The 23024-nt window shown below is 41.1% G+C and overlaps 1 protein-coding gene and 1 long non-coding RNA gene across 3 annotated transcripts in view; one reads left to right on the forward strand and one right to left on the reverse strand.

Moving 5' to 3' along the window:
- The window catches only part of Mmaa (metabolism of cobalamin associated A), a 152919-nt gene that overhangs the window by 15100 nt on the left and 114795 nt on the right, over positions 1-23024 (reverse strand). Inside the window, exon 1 of one of the 2 annotated variants that reach the window (XM_050161523.1) lies at positions 12496-12567. The exons of the other annotated variant lie outside the window; for it this stretch is intronic. The gene's annotated coding sequence lies outside the window, so the exon portion shown is untranslated. Of the gene's footprint in view, positions 1-12495; positions 12568-23024 lie in introns of those variants that run through there. 2 annotated transcript variants of the gene reach the window in all.
- On the forward strand, positions 12647-20213 carry LOC126513268 (uncharacterized). The gene is made up of 4 exons (XR_007595280.1): positions 12647-12804; positions 14257-14359; positions 17080-17211; positions 19969-20213. It is a non-coding gene; the product is annotated as an uncharacterized lncRNA (long non-coding RNA).

Raw genomic sequence — 23024 nt, forward strand, 5'->3', positions numbered from 1 at the left:
ATGAAATTTATTTCAGTTAATAATAAACACTCTACTAGGCACAAAGAAAAAATGGGTTAAGGTTTTTAATAGGCAAAATTAGAGCTTCTCTGATTTTCCAAGGCAACAACATTGTTCTCTACTTTGAGGAAGGTTGTGATAGCTATTCTTGGTTGTCAACTTGACTACATCTGGAATTAACTAAAATCCAAAGACCTGAGCACACCTGGGAGGGATTTTTTCTTAAATTGTTTGAAGTGGGAAGACCAATTTCTAATCCAGATCTTTAAAGTGGGAAAATAAACATCTAATCCAGATCTTTTGAAGTGGTAAGACCCACCTCTAATCTGAGCCACACACTCTGCTAGAAGCCTGTATAAAAGATATGGAAGACGGAAGCTCTCTCTTTTTGCTGGCTTGTTTACCTCCCTAGCAAGTCCATTCCTTCACTGGCATTACAGCCTACTTCTTCAGGATTCCAGTGAACCCTAAAGACCAGCTGAGACATCTAGATTCTCGGACCTTCTGTTCATAGGCAATCATTGTTGAACTAGCTGGGCTAGTTTGTAAGCCATTCTAATAAATCACACACACACACACACACACACACACACACACACACACACACATATATACACATAATATATGTGTGTGTATATATGCATGTATGTATATATTGTATAATCTATATATTTATAGATTATATTTATATATCTTTGCATTATTCTATGAAGTTCTATTACTCTACAGAATCACGACAAATACAAAGGTATTATAACTTCTCTTTAAATAAAATTAGTCTTATTCTAAAAGGACAATTTATTTTTGAGATTACAATTACGTCATTTTCCCCTTCCTCCCGTTCCTCACACCAAACCCTCCTATATTCCACTCCTTGCTTTTTCAAATCCATGGCACATGCACAGACATACACAGATACACACACACATGCATGTGTGCCTAAACACACACACACACACACACTCCTACATATAACCTGCTCAGTTTATATAGTTACTTATATGTATGTTTTCAGGGCTGGCCAATTGGTACTGATAATCTATTGGTGCTCTTCCCTGGGGAAGCCTATTTCACCCATTCTCAGCATTCCTTAGTGGCCCGTAGTTCTCTGTATGAGCTAAGGCCTTGCCTTGTGGACTTTCCCCTGTCCACTTCAGCATGTCTAATGTTGTTGTCCTTGTTCAGCTTGTGTTTAGGCAGTCAAGCTGGTGAGACTTCAGGTGTGTAACTTCTGACTCTTCTAGGAGACACAGTCATACAGCAAAATACCCTGATAAAAGGACAATTTCTTTCTTTCTAAATTGTTTTTTTTTTTTTTCAAGACAGGGTTTCTCTGTGTAACAGCCCTAAAGGTTCTGGGACTTACTCTGTAGACCAGGCTGCCCTCGAACTCACAGAGATCCACCCGCCTCTGCCTCCTGAGTGCAAGGATTAAAGGTGTGTGCCACCACTGCCCGGCATGGTAAATATTAAACTTGTAAAAAGTATCATATATCCATCACTACCCTTCACACACTTAAAATAACAAAATCTGTAGGAGCTAGAAAGATGACTCAGTGATTAAGAACACATACTGCTCATACAAAGGACTCAAGGGTTAGTTCCTAACACCCGTATCAGGCAGCTCACCCTAGGGGATCTGACACCCTCTTCTGGCCTCCATGGGCACCTGCACTCACTTGCACATATCCGTACAACGTGCAATTAAAAAATAATTATTTTGGGTCTGGAGAGATGGCTCAGTGGTTAAGAGCACTGTCTACTCTTCCAGAGGATCCAGGTTCAATCCCCAGCACCCACATGGCAGCTCACAACGGTCCGTAACTCCAGTTCCAGCGGACCCAACTTCCTCACACAGAAATATATTCAGGCAAAATGCCAATGCACATAAAATAAAAATTTTACAAAAAGAAAACCAGCTTAAAAATTAAATAAATTTTTTGGGGCTGGAGCAATGGCTCAGTAATTAAGAGAACTGGCTGCTTTTCCTAAGGATTTGGGTTTAATTCCCAGTACCCACATGGCAGCTCACAAGCGTCTGCAACTCCTGTTTCAGGGATTTAACATACTCTTCTGGTCTCTGAGAGCACTGCAAGCAAGTGATTGACAAAGTTTCTGTCCTGCCTAGTCCCACAGCTATTCAGTTCCAAATAAACACACAGAGGCTTATGTTAATTATAAACGGTTTGGCTTATTGCTCAGGCTTATTACTAACTAGAGCTTACACTTAAATTAATCTATAATTCTTATCCATGTTTAGCCATGTGACTTGGTACTTTTTCTCAGTAAAGCATTCTTATCTTATTTACTCTGCATCTGACTTGCAACTGCATCTCTGCCTTTCCTCTTCTCAGAATTCTCCTAATCTAGTCACCCTGTCTATACTTCCTGCCAATCAGCACTTTATTAAACCAATACTAGCAACAAGTCTTTATAGTGTACAAGAGCATTATCCCACAGCAGCACACACATACAGGCTAGTAATATACACACACTAATAAAATATTTTTTAATAAATAATCTTTTTTTTTTTAAAAACTAAAAGGGAATCTATCTTGGGAGGCCTTTATCAGCATACCTTTAAGCACAGTTCTTATGAGCACTGCTATCAGCACCACTAGACTGGGTATTCATGGGCAAGAACTGCGTTTTTATTCAGCCATTCCTTTCTGAGCACAGAGTGCTCCCCAAGCCCAGGAGAGGTGATCAGAATAATAATGAAGCACAGATGGTTACAGAAATGGTGTTAGCTGTTCCAGCCTTAATCTGACCTGGTCCCCCAGTTTAAGGAAGTTGTAGAACCTTACAGAGGCAGGACCTGGCTGACACAAGTGATTCCCTATGGGGTAACCTTTGACAGTTCTATTTGCATCTGTCCCAAGTTCTTGGCTTTCTGTATGCCTGGATGACATGAGGAGCCCAGCCATCTGTTCTAGCTACCATGTCTTCCTCACCATAATGGCCTGACATCCTGAGACCAAGAGCCAAAGTAGGGCTTTCCTCCTTCACATCACTTCCTTCAGCTACGTTTAGTCAGTGGTGAGAACAGTAGCTGATACACAGCTACCAGCTTTAACCTTCTATGTAGTTCCTCACAGCCATTCTAAAAAAATTACTGTAATAAAATTAATGCTTAAGTTCAATAAAAAGATTGGTTTTCCAAGTAGGGTCACATTTCCAGGTTTGGAGATTAGGATGTGGACATACCCTGTGGAGGTTTCTAGTCAACCTACTGCTCCTTCATAGGAAAGATGCTTCATTATCTTCAATGATGTTGCCCTAGCACTTGAAGAGCTTGCAGAATAAGACACATCACATCCAAAGAAAACAAAACAAACAACCTGATTCAGAAAGTGAATAATCAATATTACAGGAGCTGTCTCTGAGGAGTTCAAGTCTTCAAGTAGTCAATGCCACAACTATGTCTAAAAGAATGAAAAAGCTAAAGAATGAGGCAGGTTTTCCAGGCTGAAGCCTTAAATGTGTAATTCAGAGTAGGTACTTGGTCTAGTCCTTGCTATATTAGAGAAGATGGGGAAAGTCAATGAAAGCAAAAGGCCTCGGTATACAGAGCTAGTGATGGGATACGAGGTTTGAACCAGAACAAAAACTGAAGCCAAAGAATTACCTTTTGTCTGTTGTCATGGAAAAAGAAAAGAGGTTTTTACAGAGGCAACACAATCAACCTTATTATTATTATTATTAGTGGTGGTGGTGGTATATACATCTTGAAGCAGTGTGAGAGTTCAAGAGTGATGAGACTCGAACAGAGCCCAGAGTAAGAAACCTGAGCAAGGCTCCCTAGCAAGGAAACAAAGGGAAGAGGAGGACACAGACCTGGGTGGGGCATTAAGGGATAGAAAACAGAAGCCAGATTAGAGAGTTTCCTGTCCCTGTTAGAATCCTCAAAGCTGACACATCTGGCATGCTGCAATTACTTAAAAACAAAACTACCACAAAGATCCTGCTGATGTGGGATTCCCCTCTGTATGCTGTAAATATGTTTTATTACAGTAGAAGCAGGCAGTACAGAATAGAGCAAGGCGGGAATTCCAAGCAGGGATAGAAGAGAAAAGAAGACAGACTTAGGGAGATGCCATGTAGCCACCTAAGGAGACAGATGCCCTGGAAGATGTCTGTACTCATAGGCCTAAGACTAAAATCCAGGACTTTGGGCTCTTTCTGACAAAAGAGATGTCCTGTGGGGAAAAAAAGAAACATATTCATAACTGCCTACCTTTGAAACTGAGTAAGATGAATTTTAGTTCCAATGAAGAGAGGCTGGAGGACAGAGGAAAACACCCTCAAGCCATGGAACATCGTACTATCCAATCTAGTCCTACTATTCTATAAAAGATGTTGTCACATTCAGTCTAAACACAAATTAGAACTATTTAAAATATATCCCTTTTTATTAACAGGCCTTACCATGTCTACTTCTTGTTACCAAACAAGCCCTGAGAAACCCCAAGCCAAGCAGATCATACAGTTTTCAGTCAGTTGAGCATTTACTATATGCCATGCACTAATCTTAGCATTGGGATTATGTCCATAAGAAAAGGTTGCTGCTTCTGTTCTCAGGGGGAAGTCCATTTAAGGTCTGTTTGTCAGTCAGTCACTACGGCTAAATCTGAATAAGCCAGGAAAAGTTCAGGAGAGACAGTCAAAGACAAGTTAAGCACGAGGCTTTACAGACACATGAATAACTGACTGAGTGAGGCGTGCCGCCAGCACGAAGAACCCATCGCACAACTTTTAAAAGGATCTCTGGCCATTTCTGTAAAATTCCAAAGTAGGTAGTGGGGCATGAGATACAAGGACAGAGATCAGAAAACAAGTCAGGAAATTATTGTAACTGTACTGATGGGAGATGAAGGCTTGGACCAAGTGAAGACAAGGCTGATTCAAATTCCATATGAATTCTGAAGCATTTGTTTTACACAAGATGCAGGATAGGAAATGGAGCAGTTAAGACCTAGGTAAAAGGTCTTCCTGAGCCACAGAAAGCTGAAGACTAGGAGAAGAGGTCTGAGGTCTAACCAGGAGTTGAGAGGAGAGATATATCCACAAAAATAAACTTAATTTTTATTATTTTTGTGTGTTGGGGACACACTCTTGTGTGTATAGGTATAGTCAGGCATTGTCACATGTGTATGGAGCCTAGGGATGCTGTCAGATGTTTTCCTTAATTGCTCTCCACCTTGTATACTGAGGTGGAGTCTCCCACTTGAACTGTTCACTGATTTGGCTAGTCTGGTTAGTTAGCTTGCTTTGGGGCCTCTGTCTGCCTGCTGAGAGCTGAGATTACAGGCATTTAGTGGAGGCTGAGGACCTAACCAGTCCTCACACTTGCATGACAAGTGCTTTATCCATTAAGCCATCTCCCCATTCATTTTTTTTTCCCTAAGACAGGGTTTCTCTGTGTCACTCTGGCTGTCTTTGGAATTCCCTTTGCAGACCAGGCTGGCCTCAAATTCATAGAGATCCACCTGCCTCTGCTTCCCTTGTGCTGGGATTAAAAGTGTGCCGTACCACTGCCTAGCCCCAGATTTAATGTTTAAGAAAACCCATTTGGATATCAACTGAGCAGAGAGTTGCCTTTCAGTCTCAGGTTCAGTACAGAAATCAGAGCTGAGGCACAGTTTGGGTACCACCAATGTTTAGATGTTGTTAAAATCCATCTGATATAAACTTATTTTAAAACTGATAGAGAGAAAGGAGCTAGATAGCATTTTTAAAAATAAAACTTCATATACATTTTGATTATAATGGTGCTTCTATGTTGTCTGGCAGACTATATTTTTATGATTTTTAAAAAGAAGCATTATAGTGTACAGTAATGGCATCTCTAACAGTGTCTCTGTCTCTAATTTTGCCAAGTCTGTGAATATATTATTTTACTTTACAAAGGAAATTGAAATATGCTAATAGAATTCAGGGTGCTAGTCAGCTAAGTTAAAGACAAAAAGGATTAGTCTACTTAATCCAAGTTGACTCAGTGGAATCACTAAGGCTCTTTAAGATGAGGAAGGAGGCAGGAAAAAAGAACAGCCTGATGGCATGAGGATTCAATCTACACTTGCTGGCTTTGAGGCTGGAGAAAAAGGACCGACCAAAAAACGCTGACTGGAAAAATCAAAGAGGCAGATTTCACCGAGACGAGGATGGAATAAATATCAATGGCACCTTAATCTCAGCCTACTTTGACCCAGGCCAGAATGACCAACCGAACTCTAAGACAACGAATTTGTTGGGCCAGCAAGAGCTCAGCAGGTAAAGGTGTTTGCCATGCAAGCCTGACCACCTGAGTTTGAGCCTCAGACCTGAAGTAAAGGTAGATGGAGAGAACCAACTTCACTAAGTTGCTCTCTGACCTCCACGTGCTGAACTAGGCATGTGCATCCTCCCTCACAAATTAATAATTAAGAAAATAAATCTGTATTGTCTTAAAACACTAAGTATATGATGATTGTCACAGTAACAACACCAACAGAAAACTAATACAGTTGCTATAGCAACCACAAAATCTTTTTTAAAGATTAGAATTTAGATTTCTAAATGAGAAATGTCTAATAACCACTCATGATTTAATTATCTTTGCCATAACCTGTGACCTCTCCATTCCTCATTTAGGTCTCTTCCTAACCCAGGAATCAACTTGATGAGCCTTTTACTATTATTGTAACCTTCAGTGTTACATTAAATATATGTGCATGTCAAGTTCCAAATTAGACATGAAATTAGCATATCTTCTAAAAAAGAAACTAAAAGAATTACATGCAAGGTGGAAAGAGCAGTTAGTGTTTTAGCTATGCTTCTACACACAGATTTTTATCAGAATCATACAGTGATTAGAAGTGCAACCACTCTGAAACATGCTATCTACAGGCCATTACTATGTCTATTCTGCCATAAAAATTTCTTTGACTGACAAATGTCTAGAGTTGAAACAGTACCCCCTGAGACACATTCCCCCCACCCTTCCCAGACAGTTAGCCATGCTAGTCAATGCTCCACGACCTTTAGTTCACATCTGTGATACGAGAGTTGTTGCCTTGTCTTGAAATCTATTAACCAAGTCTCATGACTCATGGCAGCTGAAGATCCTCCCACAGAAAGGAGAGTATCCAGTCTTTACTCCTCAGGCTGGGCAAGAGTCTGATCACAAGAAAACTGTGTGATCAGAGAACCCACACAAAACACACTTTGCTCTTCTAAGTGCCCTGCTTTCCTTCAAGACAGCCTTGGCATTTAGTCAGATCTCCAAAGAAGAAATTAAATTGGGAGGAACCAAACCCACTACAAGGACTCGATCAGATGGAAATATGTCCATTTATAATAGCACAAGCACATTCTCTAAAAAAGATTAATAAAAACTGTCTAATAGAAAAGTATAGCTTCCTTTAACATAAAAAAAGTAGTTTCCTGAAACAATTTTAGGATAATGATTTATTAACTGAGTATTTCATGCATGCAATGTCTTCCAACAATTTCATGGCATTCTCAGAAAGCCCACCTATTTGATAAGCTTATGGTTTGTTCTGCAGACTGTTCTTTGAGGCCCACGCAGATCTTAAAAGTCTTTTAAGTGAAACACAAGAACTAAGAAAAGAATGGTATCATTTTTACACACCACCAATAAACTAACTAAAGATTATTCAGATTCTATTGACACTTACTGAACTATTTCCAAGGGTCCCTTTCTTTGCACCCCGCCTCTATGTGGATAGCAGACCCCAACACCTCTGCTTCACTTCAGGGTAGTACATCTGAGGTTCTGTGTGTCCTTTCCTAACTAATCCATGCAATAACCCTACAACAAAGGAGATCCTGTCGCACAGGTGAGGAGGCAGCACCATGAGGTGGGTGGACCAAGGCCTCCCAAGAAGTGCTGGGATTTCATAACACAGATCTGGATGATAGGCCCTCAAGAGAAGTAAAATAGCCTTTACATCTGGATGTGGAATGGTTACATCTAGCTGTTTATTGGCTTTTTTAAAAAAATCAATTCTTCCCATGACTTCCCAATAATGTGTCAGGTACAGAACAAACTAAACTTTAAACATTTTAAAACAGAAAAGTCACACCCAGTAAACCCATAATTTATATAACCTATTATTTAATTAAACTGATTTTAAAAGGTCCAGTTTCCTAATTGGACATTTCTTAAAAGCAAATATAACTTGGCCTCATCAACAAGTTTCTATCTGTAATATACATGTCACAGGCATACTGAGAAATAAGCTTGTAACTTTGTTGACGTTCTAGCAGGCTCTGTCCACTATGCTGGCAAAATGATGTAAGCAGAGAGGGACTTCCCACTTGTTCATGTAACTAAACAGCTTGGCCTTCTTTCTGAAGAACAAAGGTCAAAGAATGTGACAATAATCATATCAAACTGTTCAATTAATTGTCATGATTTCTGACAGTAAGGTTTTACGCTGCAATCTGTAGGTTAAGCACTACCAAAACACAGAATTCTGTAGCATTACCACATTTGGTCACTATTTCGAAGTACTGTCATACCTAGTAAGCCAGGACGCCAGTGTTTTAATATACACTGAAAAATACTAAGTAGGCACACATATTGAAATAGGTTAAATCATCACTTCCTTCTATGGCTTGGATCTAAAAAAATACTAAAAATCTATGTCTGAGAGGCTTGGTTCTAAGCTCTTGGTGCTTTTAGGGGCACCAGAGCCTTGGGAAAGTGGGGCCTCAGGGAAGCTGTGCTGTGGGGGTAACTTCAAAGGGATAGTGAATCCCAGCCCTTTCTCTTCCATTCCTGGCTCCACCAGGCACTCAGCTCTTCTGCCACAGGTTTCCACACAATACACTGTGCCAGTAACAGGGCCAACAGGGACGAAACTGAACCACAGTAAACAGCTGAGCACACCTGCCCTCAGAGAGGTTCACATGGATAGTAACAATGAGTTCACATCTACTTGCCTCAAAAATATGATTTATTATTTCTTCTCCATCCTCCATCTCTCTAATACAATAAGGAATGTATGTCATAAGAAGGAATATATTTAAAACACACGTGCTCACACATACATGCACAGAACACAAATGCTGCCCAGGAACACTTAGCCCTTTGACATGTGATACACTCTAGTGCTGTGTCCTCTGACCACCGGTAAGAGGTGAAGCTGAAGAGCGCAGTCTGCCACAGCCACCTCTCTCACCGTGATCTATTCGCCCTCCACACTGCCATGCAGCTCATGTTCACATTACTCTCGCCACAACATCCAAAGGCTCCCCTTGCCTTACCTGAAGAAGCAGAAACAAGTTGGCTTTTCTATCAAGATGCCATTCATACAATAAATACTTATAGTGAAGCTATGGGGCACTGTGCTGGATCTTGGCACACGCTGACATATGGTCAGGCATGACTCCTGACGCCAGAGTTTACAGTCATTACATAAACATCTTTATACTCCGTTGGGAACTCTTTTATCATTCTCTCAACTCCCCGTTCCTCTCCTCAACTCTTACTCCCCTGCTATAACCATTCTGATCTGCACAAAAACCCCAGAGAAGGCTACACTCTGTTATGCAGAGTGGCTGTCATCCACATTCTTTCTCTTCTTCAAAATCTCACAAAATTCTTTCAGCTTCCAAGAATCAGATTAAGTGTGTCCTCTACAGAGCTCCAACAGATTGATTTCGTGACACTTTTAGTTTGCCCCTCCTGCCTCTTGCCATCGCACACCCACCACATTCCTGACAACTCTCATCACAGTGCACTGTGGTCACTTCTAAGATGGCAGTTGTCTTAGGGTTCTACTGCTATGAAGAGACACCATGACCACAGCAACTCTGATAAAGGAAAACATTTAACTGGAGCTGGCTTATAGTTTAGAGGTTTAGCCCAATATCATCATGATGGGAACCATGGTGGTTTGCAGGCAGGCACGGTGCTGGAGAAGGAGCTGAGGCGGCAGCAGGAGACTGTGTGCCACACTGGGAATAGCTTGAGCTCTGAGACCTCAAAGCCCACTCCCACAGTGACACATTTCCTTCAACAAGGTCATACCTACACTAACAAAGCACACCTCCTATGGTGCCACTCCCTATAGGCCAAGCATTCAGTGAGCCTCCAAGGACCATTCCTATTCAAACAGCCACTACAGTCTTCTGTAGACCAGGGTTTTCTTTGTACACATAGCTTACTGTTCACAGAATCAAAGAATACACACAATAATTTTGCATGAGTCCATGACTCTATTAAACTGACTGCTAACTTATATTCTGAAAATAGAATACTTGTGTTTAAAGCCTGTTTTGCCTTTTTTTTTCCTTTTCATTAGGAGTTTTCTGACAAGACATTTGCCTTGGAACTGATCAAGTGAATACTCTTAATTTCACTAACTACCAAGGCAAGAAAAGGCATTACAAACTCAGTACGTCAGTATCTATTACGTGGCACGATACACACAGGCCATGCAGTTACCCCACAAGTGCCTTGAATTGGGAGCTAAGCTGTCAGAGGCCATGAATCATCATCTCTACCCCTTGGCAAAGCTTCGCCTCTCTTTCAATGATTTTAGGGCGTTTCTGCAGAGTGGACCAACTCTCTTAAGTAAGCAACTATTAAGCAAGGTTTAAGCAGGTCACTGATATGCAATAGTAACACAGAACTCACTGAACGCATGGAGAGTCTCCCTGAAGTTCTCATACACTTCACCTTTTCCTGTTTCCAGAAAGACTGACAAGTCCAAATTTCTACTCCGAGGTCAGTTTGTGGTGGGAGTCTCTCACCTTTAAATGTCTTCATTCATTCTGCTGCAGCCCTGGTTCAAATCTGCAGTGTGAAGAGCTCGGAGACTAGCTCTAATCACTGAGCACTCTCTTACAGTCTTGGGTTCCTCCAGTGCAAATGTCACTAGGCCAACATGCAAGAGGAACAGCAAGTATGGGCGGCTGTGCCCACAGGTCTGCCTTAGAACCTGGCACCAGGTGCTTGCCGACCAACCCTAGAACGGCTCTGCTCCCGTCTCCTCCCACCCCCTGGACTGCACAGAAAGACAATGTGGGCGCTTTACTCTCTTTATATCTGTCCTCGGACTGCAATTCCCCAAGCCAGGCCAGGAGTACCCAATGAGAAGGGAAATTCTCAGGCTCCAGCTCCAGACTTTGTGAACCAGAAACTGTATTCTGATGTCTGCTGCTGGCAACAACTGTGTCTGACAATCTCCTTTCAAACCTCCTCCAAGTTTTCCAAACCTGCCACCTGCTTTCCCAACACCCAGATTTGATCCGGTCACGTCTTTCCTCTTCTACGACATTTCTCCTCCTCTGCTTAAATTGCTGTTTTCTTAAATCCTCTTCTGATGATCCCGGCATTGGGGGATTTTTTTCCGTTCTCTAATTCCAACTATTCTGCACACTAACTTAGGTGACAACCTGCACAGATCACTAGTAGGTTGTACCTGACGCAGAGGGGACGTGTTAACCTAGTTGAACGCCAATTACATTAAAATCAAGGGAGAAATCACATAAAAATACGGATATTGGTTCTGTGTTGAGAAAACCAGATCTCTGTAAACGACCCACGCCAAGAAAGACTGTATAGCAATGTTTACACCTTTCTTACATACAGGAAGATCAAGTGTTTGTTTTTACTACGTGACACCAATCACCTGGGGCAATTTTCAATAATTCCCTCGCTCTATCCATTCCAAATAGATTCTTGCGACATCTTCAAAATGCTTAAGTACCGATTTACGCTACTCATGCTTATGTAACTTCTTGTTCATATTTTCTCCTAATAGGAAACAAACCCTTAAAAAACCATTCTCTTAAACATATTATTTCCCAGAATATAATTTTTACTTTGTTAAAGAACATTCTGGACTTTACAGATGACCCCCAAATGTTTCGTTTCTCCTGGAAATTGATTTTCTATACCAGCCTAGAGACCTTTATTGTCTCTTTGTTCTCTAAAATATATGCATGGGCCTCAACTCTTAAGAAGGGCAGCAGGCAGTAAGAAATTCTGTTCACGTTATTAAGGCCTAGGCTGGATTTCACGTTTCAAATACGAAACACGTATGTGCAGTTGACGGGTCCTCCGAGGAAGAGCGAGCGCTACAGGCGCTGTCCATACACTGCTTCGTGACTCCTACTCTGAACCCTACTTCACATCCTGGTGTGAATCTCCACAAAATAAGTGTTCACGCCACTCCCGGGTGTCTGCTACTCCCTTCCCCAGGCGGGGCTGGTGGAAACGGAGCAGCCGCCGGCCCCGTCTCCCTCGGTGCGGCCCGAGCCGAGTGCAGAAAACCGCTGCGACGCCTTTCTTATGTAAGGAAAAAAGCGCGCCGTCCCTCGAGTCCTTCCACCGCATACACCCCGCCCCGATTCAGCCACATCCTCCGCTGCTGCCCCCCGCGAGCCTCCAGGGGGCGCCCCCGACAGCGGGGCTGACCCCGGGCGCAGGACGCACCGGCCCCACTCCCGGCCTCAGCGCGCACGGGGTCCCACACTCACCCTCCCGAGGCCGCACCGCGCCGCGCCGCACCGCCCCTTCCGCCTCCTGCTCCCTTTCTGCCCGCCCCTTCCGCCGCACGCCGCACGCAGGCGCAACGTGACCCCCGCGCAGGCGCAGACGCGCGGGTGGGCGTTCTGTCTCGTGGCAGTGGGGGCCTGCGCGGGACGGGTGGTCCGCCTGGGCGGGGCGCCGGCGGGGACGGCGGCGCTGCCAGCTTGGCTCTTCCCTTCCCGGGAGCGACCTGGCGTCGGCGGCCGCGGTGCCCAAGCCCCCTCCGGGGAAGCTTAGGACGGGCCCCACCGAGGACGGTGCGGACAGTTTGCTGAGCGTGTTGCCACCTGTTGGAATAACCGTTCCTTCCCCAACCGAAGTGCAAGCGGGCTTTAAGTGTCTGAAGGACCCACAGTTTTCCTTTTTAAACTGATTCATTCGTAGTAATATTTCCTAACAGGCCTCACATGGAGGGGCCTGCACTCACGGCCTCAGCAGCACTGCCCGAGGAAGTCCCCTGGGGTGGGCGGGCTCTCCCTGGAAAGGACCTTTGCTTGGGGCGGAATGGTAATTTTGTTTTAAAGACAGGGCCTCTGACTGGCCTTAAACTTGCTCTGTAGACCAGGCTGGCCTTGAACTCACAGAGATCCACTTGCCTCAGACCCCCAAACGCTGGGATTAAAGGTGTGCCCTATGGTTCCCTGCTGTAACTAATTAAAAAAAAAAAATTAAAGCATACAACTATGTAACAAGTGCTGAAGCGGCTGTAAACTAGTCCAGGAGTTTTAGGGGAAAGTTTCTCTCATATTGTAATCAAGATGATCTACATAATATTTTTTCTATTTTGACAAAGGACAAATTTGTGAGGAAGTTTGCTAATTTAAAAACTGATCCCTAGCCGGGCGCTGGTGGCGCATGCCTTTAATCCCAGCACTCGGGAGGCAGAGACAGGCGGATCTCTGTGAGTTCGAGGCCAGCCTGGTCTACAAGAGCTAGTTCCAGGACCGGCTCCAAAGCCACAGAGAAACCCTGTCTCAAAATAAATAAATAAATAAAAACAAAAACAAAACTGATCCCTAGCCTTTACCTGTTTTTTTTTTTTTTTTTTTTTTTTTTGTTGAAACTCTAAAATGTTTGCGTGCAGGTTGCTTTTTAAAGATGGAGTATTCCCCAGCTGTTCGGGAATATCACTCCTTTGGAAAATACTAATAGCTGCTTCAGGAAGCAGAAGTGCTGGTGGCACCAGTGCGCAGGGAAACTGGAACCTGCCTTTGAGACTTCCACCTATGCAACACTCTTCTGAAATGGTTTAGCCTGAATCCCGTTGTTAAAAGCCAGACAGGAAAATTCAAAACTGGCTTTATTTGGACTTCAAAAATGTCAGTATCGTAAAAAGTAACAACTGAACAAAATGATTATGTCTGAGGCAACTGAGCAATCTTGGGTAACAGAAAGGATTTTAAAATTTTAAACACGAAGACACATTATTGACTTGGATTTCTCAGAAATTATCTTTTTTAAAAGAATCATTTTTGTCTTTTATCCATGTGCAATCAAGTAGGTCTCAGGTCATGAGATCTACAAATTTCACGATAATCGAGAATGAGTGCGTGAAGAGAGAAAATGTAGGGCGTTGTGTTAAAAACAGGTCATTTAAGTGGCAGCTGTACATGTTCATTCTCTCACCATTAGTTTGAAGTGTTTAAAAATAAAGTGTTGGGGCTGGAGCAGCGGCTCAGTGACTAAGAATATATTTGCTGCTTTTGCAGAGAAGATAAATGGATTCCCAGCACCCCACAGGCAGTTCACAACTGTCTGTAACTCCAGTTCCAAAAAATCAGTGCCCCCTTCTGACCTCTGGACATCAGCCACGTATGTATAGCACATACATGCTTACAGGCAACATAAAAATAAATATTTTTTAAAGTTAAAAGTTGGGGAAACATCCTACCTAACAATTATTTAATTAAGCATTCGCATATAAGAAATAAAATTTATAATATAGTAGTTTTCTTATCATCTGACCTCAAGAAATGCTGTGCCATGTCTAAGAGCCGGGGGAAGGGCTTAGAAATGACCTCGTTATTACAGGTATCATATTTAACTCCATATACGAAGGCATGGGAATTCAACCAAAGTAATGTGCATTGTCTGATGGTCATGGTCAGTGCTGTGTGTGGCATGCTATCATAAGTATAATAAGACCTGTTCTTTGTGTTTTGTTTGGTTTGGTTTTTCGAGACAGTTTCTCTGTGTTACAGCCCTGGCTGTCCTGGGACTAGCTCTGTAGACCAGGCTGGCTTCCAACTCTTAGAGATCCGCCTGTGTCTGCCTCCTGAGTGCTGGGATTAGAGGTGTCCACCACCACCGCCCAGCAAGACTTGTAAATTTTTATAATTGGTCAGTATGGCTTTTTAAATACTCATTCCAACATATTTATACTTGAGTAGCTTCCATGTTTCAGATACTGTACAAGGTACAAAATGGAACTCCGGATAGCAAAAGGCAAACATGCCCGTGCCCTTTTATAGGCTGGCATTGTGTTTGTATGTAGCCTACTTCCACCCTTAACATGTTTAAAGAACACAACAGGGAAACTGAGTCTGTTCTGTAAGCCACCGAGAATGGCTTTTATTCTGCCTGTGGCAATCATCACTACATCTTTAGATTGACTGGCTTTGTTACACTTATCTGTTCTTAAGCACTTCATTTCTCCATTGCCCACGTCAAATGGTTAGTGAACACTTGACGGACACTTTTGAAGTTCAGCACTTTAAGGAACTGCGTTACAACCACGTATGAGAAGTGCAAAGATGCCATCTAGTTTCTGTGTGTGGAAAGGAATGTAGTCTTCATTTTATATTCACGTCTCATCGTATATGTAATTAATTTATCCTAAAATTATTCATTTCTTTCAGGCCCAAAGGCATATTTTTTATGTTCAGGTTTATGGAGTAGACAAAACTTTATATCCAAGGTTATCCTTGTGACCTTTTAAGGAGGCCAGGAGCTCATTTCTGCCTCCCAGCAGGTGGCAGCAGATGAGAACTTAGAGAGGTGTGGGAACTTCTCCCGGGTTATCCTGTCCTGGTTAAGATCCTGGCTGTGGCAGGCTGACCATTCATAGTAAGAAGAGCAAAAAGAATACTTATACTACCCACCTGGGAGTTTGTATCTGCTCACTAGGGGAGATATATTTAAATTATACAACGGAATTTTATTGTGTAGTTATGTTAGTATTCTTTCTCAATTTATTCTTTTTCTTTCGACTTTATTATGGCATTTTGTGTGGGACTTTTGCATCTGTTTTTCTGAGTGAGACTAATATTGTCATTATGTTTCTTGTCTAAGCTCATATGAGATTGACACGGGTTATCCTATGCAAGCCACCCTGTTGGAACAACACTAATGTTCCCATTCTATGGTTAAGAATAAACATATTGTCCATAACTATAATCCATCATCTTTATCTCAGAATTTATGCAGTTTATCTGAAGTATTCTTATAGACAGATATATTGTTTTTAAAAAGCCTTTAATAGAAAAACATGGAGAAAAAAAATGAAAGCATCCAAGACACGGCCAGATAACTGTGGGGCATGGGACAAGCTAGTGTGCAACCTGTTTCTGTACACTGCAACATTCTAGGGAAACTATCAGAAAAATAAGGATAAAGAGAGAAATTAGTCATATCTGGAGGAATCGAACAGTAGTCTACAGACAGGAGACAAGACCCTTCAGCTGACTCAGTGCCAGGGCATGCTGGTAATGGCTGGGGCCATAGTTGGTCGTCACAGTCAGGGCACTGTTAATAAGGGACTGGGTGAAGCCAGGGCAGCACTAAGCATCCTGCCGTGCACACGGCTGTCTCCCTCAGCTTTGCTGACCTCCTCTGCTGGGAAAGACCTAGTTACAACTGTAAGACAAGAATATTACAAAGTAATTTAGAGCAATAAAACCAGATAATGGACAAATTCAGTAAAAACTACGGGGTATGTTATTTGCGTTTTAATAAATAAAGCTTGCCTGAAGATCAGAAAGCAAAGTAGCCATACTAGTCAGCCATACAGTCCAGGGAGTGGTGACACCTTAAATCCCAAGACTCGGGAGACAGAGGCAGATAGATCAAGGCTACCCTGGGATACCCAAGATTGAATCTGTCTAAAAGAGAAACAGCTCACATAAAGGCGATCCCAGACCTTGGAATCACATACCTTTAATCCCAATCCTAGGGAGGTGGAGACAGGAACAATATGACTGGGCAGAGAGCGGATTAGAAAGGGGAAGAGACAGGAGCTCAGTGGAGTGGGGAGTCTGAGGTTGGTGGAGAGCATTGCAGGACCACTCCCTTGTCTGTCTATGCCTTTGTAGAGGTAAGAGACAGTGGCTGGCTGCTTTACTTCTCTGATCTTCAGGTTGAACCCCAATATCTGTCTCTAAGTTGTTATTATTCATGTTACATTTGGCACCCAACTTTTGGGTTAAATTCACCAAAAAGCCGTTTGCCTGTGGCTTTTCCACTACCAGAATAAGCTGGAGCTACACACAGCCAGAGTCACTGCCTTACTTACTAGTTTTTTTTTTTCTCTCCAGGAGGGCACTCACTGAACCTCTTCCTCTAGCTGCTGCCAAACTAAGTTGCTGCCTTGAAACACAATCAAATTTTTACTGTTCTACACAGCAACAGTAAGCCTCACATCTTCATCAACATCATCAGCAGATTTGGTAAGACAATTAGAACTCTTTAAAGGGAGGAATTATTTAAAGGAGAAAGTTTTTCCAACATTTAAAAATGGGCAACACCATTACACTTGGAAGGATTTGTCTCTCTGTACGTTAATATGCTAGACAGTTTGAAGATGGAGTGATTAAATGAGAGGGTGACTAATTTAGGTGAGATTTACGTAATGTCAATTGTAAACATTACCAGAATTATCATCTTTGTCTTATCACTATTAGAAAGCTGGTTAATCTAAGATGCAGGCCTTGGAAAAACTTAATAAAACATCATAGAGATATTCAAATCCAGACAGAGGAATTTAATAGAGAGCCAATTTCAGCACTGCATTGTAAGAATAAAGAGGAACAGTCTAAGGTTTTCAAACAACCAACCTTAGTGTCTCCAGTAACCTTAAAGGAATTGCCAAATGATAGAATAAGAACATAATGGACTTCTGTGCCAATGTCAGATTTAAGGAGATCCAGGGAAGCAATTGTCTCATGTGGCATGCATTCACATTTTTTGAGGCAAATGTTAAACTCATGATCAGTTTGTAATAGAATTTTCCCTAAAGACTGGATAGATTGGTTAAAGGTGTTAAAGGTTAAAGAGCCTGATCCACAATTACAATGGAGCACCTGGTTCAGAGAAAAGGCTAAGAGTATTGAACAATGAATGGGGTAAAGCTAGAGATGTGGAAATCTCCCAAGATCAAACACTCTTAGAAGGAAATTATGCTACTATAGAAAGGCAATCCTTATATGATGGCCACACCCTGGCTTTATGCCATGCAGCAGCATTGAATGCTTGGAACAGAACTGAAGAAGTAAGAAAGAAGATTGAACCACTTACTAAAGTCATACAGGGCCCAAAAGAAGCCTTCATGGATTTCTTACAAAGATTGACATTAGTAGTAAATAGAATGATACCAAATTCAGAAACTAGACAAGTAATTAAATCTCTGGATTTTGAAAATGTTAATTCTCGATGCAAAAGAATATTTAGGCCATTAAAGGCAAGGTCAGCAATGGATTCAAGATACAATTAATAATTGAATCTCATGACCATGATGATACTTGTATAGGAGAGCTGATTTCCAGAGGTTTGAAGATAAATTGAAATATGAATCTTAACTGCATTCTGGTCATATTATCCTTCAAACACTCTCCTATAGGATTTTAATGCAGAGGGAAGGTATTGTTTTAGAATGGATCTTTTAACCATATAAACTGAGTAAAAAATTTAAAACTTACGTGGAAAAAGTCTCTGAGTTAACTCTAAAAGGAAAAATGAAACTTTATCAATTAGCAGTAGTAGACCCAGTAGAATTATAGTACCTTTTTAATAATGATGCAGTTAACAAATTATAAGAAGAAAGTGAACCCTGGCAAAGAGTTTGTAGTAATTTTTTGGGATAGATTAACAACAACTATCCCAAAAGCAAGAGAATTCAACTTACAAATAGAACGAACTCGATCTTTCCTCACATTGTACAGGACACAGCAATAATTGAGGCCCCTGCATTCTATACTGATGCAAATAAATCAGGAAAGGCAGGTTACAAAATTTAAGTAAAATGCACCAAAGACCTTATGATTCTGTCCAAAAGTCAGAATTATATGCTATTCTCATGGTACTAAGGGATTTTAAAGAACCTCTTTAAATTTACTGATTTGCAATATTCATAAAGAGTTGTTTTGCATATTGAAACTGCTGAATTTATACCATTTGATACAAAATTGACTATTATTTACTCAGTTACAGGATACAATCAGGAATAGGAATCATCCATATATATAACACACATCCAGTCCCATATAGGTCTGCCAGATCCTGTAGCACAATGTAATGCAGAAATCAATTATTGATTAGAAATGTGCAGAAGGTTTCAGAATTTTATTAAAAATATACATCAATAGCAAAGGTTTAAGAAAAGACAATCACATGGAAACAAGACAAGGAAACCATAAGAAAATATCCTACTTGTTCTTTATATAACCAAACAGCATTACCTGCGGGAAGTAACCCAAAGGATACTCAAAGGAATGAAATCTGGCAGATGGATGTGTTCCATTTTTTAGAATTTGGAAAATTACAATATATACACCACACCATTGATACCTATTTAGATTTTTCAATGGGCAACTGCTTTAAATTTGGAAAAGGCTTATTCAGTGATTACAACACTTGCTAGAATTTATGGCCATCATGGGTACACACCTGTACAAATAAAAACAGACAATGTTCCAGCATATGTCTCTAAGAAAATAAAATACTTCTGCTTATTATAATATAAAGCACATTTATAGGTATACTGTGCAATCCTATAGGCCAGGCAGTTATAGAAAGATCAAATCAAATTTTAAAGGATATGTTAAATAAACAGAAAGGGATGATAAATATCCCCCAGAAATAGATTAAATAATGCTTTATTAACTTTAAATTTTCTAAATGCTAATGAGAAAGGAACACCAGCTGCAGAGAGACACTGGATAATAGAAAAAGCTAAGGAAATAAATCAGTTGGTATACTTTAAAGATGTGCTGACCTCAGAACAGAAACTAGGACATGTGTTGCATAGAGAAGGGGTTTTGCTTTTGTTTCCAAGGGAGAAGAAAAGTTATGGATACCATCAAAATTGATAAAGATTAGATTTGAACAAGAGACACCTCTTAATTAGAAGAGATGATAGTTCATCAAATAGCATGGCCACTTAATCTAAATTAACCTATAAAACTAACAAGTACTTTTCATTTGATCAGCTATAACTTGCAGAAAGAGAATCTCCTCCAAGTTAAGTGTGGAGAAGGGTTTCTATTCTCCGTTTTCAGGAGAGTAAAGGCATCCAGCTGAGGAATCTGAAGACCACTGGACAGATGAGACATCTGAAGAACAAATCATCCACAAAATTGTCTCAAGAAAATGAGTAAATTGGCCTATTGGTATATGACATTCCAACATTGGCCTATTGGTATATGACATTCCAACAGAATAAAATTTTATGAATCTTCCCAAATCTTTGTTTCTGCTATTCTCTACAGACACGGTCTTTTTGTAGTCCCAGTCCAGTTAAAGATTAAAGCTGGCTTTAGTTGGAGTGTGGCTCTCTCCTTCTCCAAACCCAAGCATGCTGGTTAAAGTGAAATCCAAACTCTGCCTCATGTCAGAAGAGCCACCTGATATGGCACAGAAGAAAAACAAATGTTTAGGGACTATTCTGTTGTCACTAATCTCATAGTTCTGTAGTTTTATATTGACTCTTTAACAGCTTTTCTTATAGTATAAATTTTATAAGATTAATACATATTTTATATTCTAAACATTTTGTCATGATATTGTTATTCATATGGAGTACTAATTCTAGAAACAGGTTTCATCTACCTTCCTACACATGGTTTGAGCTTGAGTTTCTATCAGATTTTTGCAGTGAACCATGAGCATGCCTAACAGTGACCTTAGAAGTCTCCAAAAAGAGGATGGGACCCCACAGTGATGATTCTTCTAGGACTATGATAACACCACTAAGATAAAAATACCACTGAAGATCAGCTTTGGAACTACAAACTGTTGGGAACAATTTTGAGGTGGCTAGCTGAGATGATCCAGTCTCACAGACTGCTCTAGCCAGGACTTGAGACAAGCCCTGCACTTTCCCATTAGGCAGAGACTGAACAACAAATGATACAGCTGCCTCTCCCAGGACTTGACAATTAACCCAAATTTTTCTTTTCAGGATTCCCTAAAGATACCATCCTTCCCAGACAGCAGGGAGTAAATTTAAGAATACGATGCCTGCATTACCAAGAGGTGGGGATTTGGTTTTTGGTTATTCAGAAGATAATGGATATTTGTCATTGTTTAGGGAGATTGGTTACCCATTGTTGTTTGTTATGGCCAGGAGGATAGTTGACTATTTAAAGGACTTATGATGTCAGTTTTATATAAATTTGGAAAAAGGAGGGAATAATGGTAACACAATCTTATAAAAACTGAGGTGTTAGAAAAACAAGTCACCAACAAGTACCACATAGAAACAGGTGCAGAATTCCTATACAAAATAGAAAAAAAATACAACAGGCACATGGGATTTATTCCAAAATGTAACTATCACCTAACGTAAATAACTCAAATGCCTGATGGCACAGGTTGGTAATTCCAGCTTCTTGGGAAAGTAAGGCATTATCAGAGATTCAAAGCCTGCCTAGGCCAGCTAAAGTCCAGTCAAGTACTCAGGGAGAGAGAGCCAGAGAGACTAACACTCCAGCAGCAACCAACTCTTTCTTTCTTTCTTTCTTTCTTTCTTTCTTTCTTTCTTTCTTTCTTTCTTTCTTTCTTCCTTCCTTCCTTCCTTTCTTTCTTTCTTTCTTTCTTTCTCTTCCTCCCTCCCCCTCCCTCTCTCTCTTTCTTTCTCTCTTTCTTTCTTTCTTTCTTTCTTTCTTTCTTTCTTTCTTTCTTTCTTTCTTTCTTTCTTTCTTTTTTAGTTTTTCAAGACAGGGTTTCTCTGCAGCTTTGGAGCCAGTCCTGGAACTAACTCATTTAGACCATGCTAGCCTTAAACTCACAGAGATCTGCCTGCTTCTGCCTTTCTGGTGCTGGGATTGAAGGCGTGCGCCACCACCGCCCAGCCCAATCTGTATTTCCAACTCCTGATGGAAACAACTGTAGAACTAGAAAATCAGGAACTTTATTGCATAATGACGTCTGTGAATGACCAGCAGCCACCAGAATGCTTATTCACCAATAGTTTGTCCTAGGACCGGCAATAAGATGAGGCTGTCTGCCCATACAACTTCTGTTGAGCTTTGTTTTGGCTTCTCCCACGTCTTCCAAAGACAGAAGATTAGAAAGGAAGGCAGTTAAGCTACTCACAGCTCAGTGCAGACAAGTCTGAGCTACTTGTCCCTGTAGGCTATGTGTGCAGGGAGTCTCTTAATTCTGCTGGAGTTAATGCTAGGTCACAGGGTAGACACTGTGTTTCCACATGCCAGCAAGCAGCAATTGGGACATGAAATTTTAAAACAGTATTTAAAATACTGTCTTTAAATACTTAAATACTTTAAATATTTAAAATGCTGTTTTTAAATTTTTTTAAATATTTAAAATACTTTTAAATGCTTTTAATGAAGACAGGGGCTGTATTCTGAAACTACAAAGCTGGTGAAATGAAAACATTCAAATAAACAAAGTAATGGCCACACTGCAGATTGTTGGCCTCGGAGGTTCAGACTGACACTGAGGTTGGGGCCTCCTCTGCCAGCAGACGAATATGGGAAAGGAGTGTGGGATTTTCAGTACCTGTTTCCAGTCAGGTTCACCAACCTGGGTCTGCCCTGAGCCGGGAGCAGTCTGTGAACACTGGAGCTGGCTGTCTAAGCTCTGATATTGTCCCAGAAGTAGAATTATAGCATATTTAAGATCCACGAAATTGTCCTTTTTTGCATTCCTCCCCACTGATGGCTGCAGCTGGTAAAACAGAATGCTTCTTTCGCTGAATTTAGAGAGTAGACAGAATGTGGACTTCATGTGCCTGATGGTAGAACAGAAATTCACGGAACTACCGTTTGCAAACTCCGGTTCCGGTTGCCAGGTGTCTTATGGTGTTCAGAGAGAGATGATTTCGAGGAGGGAGCCCCTAGGATTTCCTATGCTGACTAAATCTCTGTCACCCCATTATTCCAACAAAATACTTAAAAATCATTCTTTTTTATTTTTTTATTTTTTATTTATTTATTTTTTAAATTACCGCCTCCTCCCCAGTTCCATTTCCCTCCCCCTCCTCCCACACGTCTCCCCCTTCCCCCACTCCTGGATTTTGGGG

This window comes from Alexandromys fortis, unplaced genomic scaffold (assembly GCF_014885135.2).
Source record: "Alexandromys fortis isolate MF-2015 unplaced genomic scaffold, M_Fortis_MF-2015_v1.1 scaffold_127, whole genome shotgun sequence".
Lineage (NCBI taxonomy): Eukaryota > Metazoa > Chordata > Mammalia > Rodentia > Cricetidae > Alexandromys > Alexandromys fortis.